Here is a 4,029-nt window from a genome sequence, read left to right as displayed (position 1 = left end):
CAGAGATTTCTAGTAGACATAGAAGCGCACATATCCGTTATCAATCTGGACATGGTGAGCAGGAGGAGATTAGACCCACGTGCTGCGTGGGGTTAGCAACGGCAGTGTTGAGTTGTCAGATACCATGGTACTTGAGTTTAACATCGGGAAAATTAAGTTTATGAAGTGTACTGAAGTTTTGCCATATGTGGGTGAAGGATACTCAGTGATTCACAAACTACATTTTCTCGACAAACACCGTGTGAAGATTGATCTTTGTCAGCACACAGTTGAGCTCTGTGAAACTTTGCTTCACTTGGGTGATTCAGTTGCAAACAAAGCAATGTCATGAAGGTTATGCTAACTAAACTACAGATGAGTTTGTTAAAGATTGATAAGCATGGAAAAAACCAGCAGGTACTGGAAAGCTAGTGTGGATTTCAGTGGGTTACCAATTTGCTTTGTAGGACTTTGTACATGGTTGAATCACTCTCAAGTAATGAAGAGTTGCATGGTTCACATAGTTTTGTGTGCAGAAGGATAACGCCTCTGAGTAGTTTTAATGGGGAATATATGCTTCCAGGGGACACACATAACATTGGCAGAGGTGAAGTTAGTCTGTCAGAAGGTATAGTTATAGCCACTTTGGAAGTATCAGAGGAAGAAGACTTTGATAGGTTGAGTCAGGATATAATCTATAACCAAACTGTTGACACAACAGTGTTATGAGAGAAGCTGGGTCACATGAAGGGTAGTGATCACATAGCTGTGGAAAAGGTATTGTTGAAGTTTAGCGACTTGTTTTGTATAGATAGGGGGTTACCAGCAACTCCAGTAACTCAGTACTACATTTAAAAACTGTGAAAACACTAGTACAGGATGAAGTGTGAACATACTTGTTATTCATTCCTTTCAACCACTACTCACAGTATAAATTAAAAATTAGCTTTCTCAGTTCTGTTGGCAATACTTCTAGGTTTGCTCTCAATCTCTGTTCAGTCATTCTAGTTCATATAAGATAAGACACATCTACTTAACAGTTAATAAATCCATTTATTTTCTGTTAAGAGATTTAGTATATTCATAGCTGTAGCCTCCTTGTTACACTTAGACAAATCTCTTATTCAGTAGTGCACTCTCACCATAGATACCTTCAGTCTTCTATATTACTTTCGTTCCTCATCTGCTAAACAATTCATTAGTTGTCTCTTCCCAGAGATAATACAGTTCTCAGCTTTGTAACCTTGCTCAATAAACTACTGCCTTTTTTTCCCTTACATGTTATCATGTCATACTTGTCTTCATTTAGGGAATGGTTTCTGCTCCCATATTTTATCATCATACTACAGGAAAAAGTATAAAATTATTATTACACATAACATACATAATACTATATTCAGCAACATCATATACCATAGTTGTAATTGGTTATGTTTGTATTATTGTATCCAGTTCTTTCATTTAGGGGGCATCTGTGGTAAGTCTCTCTGTAATAGGACTTTGGCTATCCTGATGTCATTCTGTGTCTACTAAAACTAGGACAGAGCAGTGAAAGATAGATTAAAGTTAAAGTCAAAGTAGAGAAAGAATAGAAGAAATTGCTTCAGCAAAAACGAAATGTGAAATACTGGAACAATCAACTCATACACCCAAAGGCTGTCAATCCGCAGAATCTGAAAATATCAATGCTTCTCTTAGGAATTTGAATTTCTTTAACATGTCAATATTTCACATACTCACTATGTAACTTATTAAACTAGGTACTAATATAGTATAGGACAATGTAGAGAATTAACTTCACAACATGCTATATTCTTTCTGCATTATGGTGTTACCGGTATTGCTACAGTGATAATGTTTAACTCACCTATAATAACAGCTGATCTGCTACAATTGAATGAATGGCTCACTTTATTGGTCTCATATTTCAAAAAACTCTCCTTCAGGTTCAACCAATCATTAAATAAATAATATTATGAGAAGGAAAGTTGCCAATCACCATATGGCGGAGATGCTGAGTCACAGATAGGAACAACAAAATGTGCCATGCGGGCGCCCATACCCATACCCTGGATTTGTTTGTAGGTAATGCTTTCAAATTACCTACATTGAAGGCATTATCTACACTCATATAATTTTCTTAATATTTCTGAAAACTGCATCCACTGTGTGGACACTAACAGGTAAACAGTCAGGTAACAATATATATGCTTAATACCCCTCAAGTAATGTTAGTATGTTTTCAAACTGCCACACAAAACCAGTGAAATGTGTTTTACTTCTTTTCACAGAATAAATTATTAATAAGGTTATTGCTGTTCACAGCTCAACCAATCAGGCGTCAAGATTCTTCTTCACTTATGTTACTTAAGTACATAAATATCTTTTACTCATTGCTATGGTCAATTAACATCTTTTGTCTAACTTTTTATAATAATTAACACTTCATCAGCCTCAATCACATTAAGGGCATTTTTCTCAAATGTTCAAATCAATTCAGTCAGCACCACTGCCTGTGCCCACTTACACCTTCTCATTTAGCGATTAAAGTTTCTCTCTGCAGCATATCATCTTCTTCTATTATTCTCGCCAAAATTCTTGATAAACAATAAATGCTTTCTTCTTTTTGCACCACTATTTCATATTCTGCACTAGGACACCAAAATTGAGTGTTATGGGTGGATGCTTATGATGTATTCCTCTCATGTATGATCTGCATCCAGTTCAATATGTGTGCCATCTTTGCCTTCTGAATAACTTCTGATCATCTTTCTTGAAGTTAATTGCTTGAGTGGACCCACTATGCAGTGCCATTGGACTGTGCTTTGTGACTTCTTCCCTTTGCGGAATTATCCATGGTATAAAATGAAAAACACTTTCATGATACCTCTTCCACATTGCATTAATAAAGTATTCTTGGGTTTCAAGCCATGTCAAGTGGTTGAATATGGTGTGGATGCTGCTGCCATGCTTACATAGTTGTGCCATTGCCAGTGACACCACTGGTGGCTCAGTCCAGCACCATATATGGTAATGTTTCCGTAGAGTGACCGCTATACCTGATCCAACTCCCCAATCACAGGATCCCACCTTATACTCAGGGTCTTCTAAAACTAGGACAGAGCAGTGGAAGATAGATTTAAGTTAAAGTCAAAGTATAGAAAGAATAAATTGCTTCAGCAAAAACAAAATGTGAAATACTGGAACAATCAACTCATACACCCAAAGGCTGTCAATCTGCAGAATCTGCAAATATCAATGATTCATCTTAGGAATTTGAATTGTCAATGTTTTTTTGAGGGTGCTTCATTTTTTTATACTGTTGCAGAAGCTTCTGGTCTGTTAAGTAATAGGAGTCTTGTCGAACACAAATTGGTGTCAGTTTTCCAGTGCATGTTCTGCTACAGCTGATTTTTTTTTTTGATAGCGTAGATGGAAACACTTTTCATGTTCTATGCACTGTTGCTCAATAGTGCAGACAGTCTGGTGATCATAAGAGTGCCGACAGCCAAATGGTATTTTGTATATTCCTAGTATTCCGAGACCTACATCTTCTTTCACAGGCTCCATTAGCTGCCATATCATTGCTGGGGGCCTGAAGATTGCATCGATTTTTTGTCTCTTCAGGAGCTAGCTAATCTTCCCTGTTATTGAGCCACAAAACAGTAAAATCGTAATTGTCTTCACATCTTCTTCAGAGGCCTTCAGCTTTGATGAAACTGCTTGCAAAATTTGTCTGTTGTTGTAACCATTTTCCTTTGAAAACTTTAGGTAAGTGACTCAGTTCCCTCGGCAAGACCTTTGGTGTCAGACATGCTTTCAGTTTGATGTACCAAGGTCCTCAGAACAGACTGTTTCTGTGCTGGGTGGTGGTAGCTGGTGGCATGCAGATATTAATCAGTATGGATGGACTTGCGGCAAATGCTGTGACTGAGACACCCTTTGGATTTATGGTAGACATGTACCTCCAGGAAGGGCACGAAACTGTCCTTTTCTACTTACATTGCGAACTTTATGTGGTTGTGGATGTAGTTGATGTGTTCCACGAAC

The sequence above is a fragment of the Schistocerca cancellata genome, chromosome 8 (assembly GCF_023864275.1).
Source record: "Schistocerca cancellata isolate TAMUIC-IGC-003103 chromosome 8, iqSchCanc2.1, whole genome shotgun sequence".
Classification (NCBI taxonomy): Eukaryota; Metazoa; Arthropoda; class Insecta; order Orthoptera; family Acrididae; genus Schistocerca; species Schistocerca cancellata.
The sequence above is the reverse complement of the archived record's forward strand: the minus strand, read 5'-3'. Positions refer to the sequence as shown.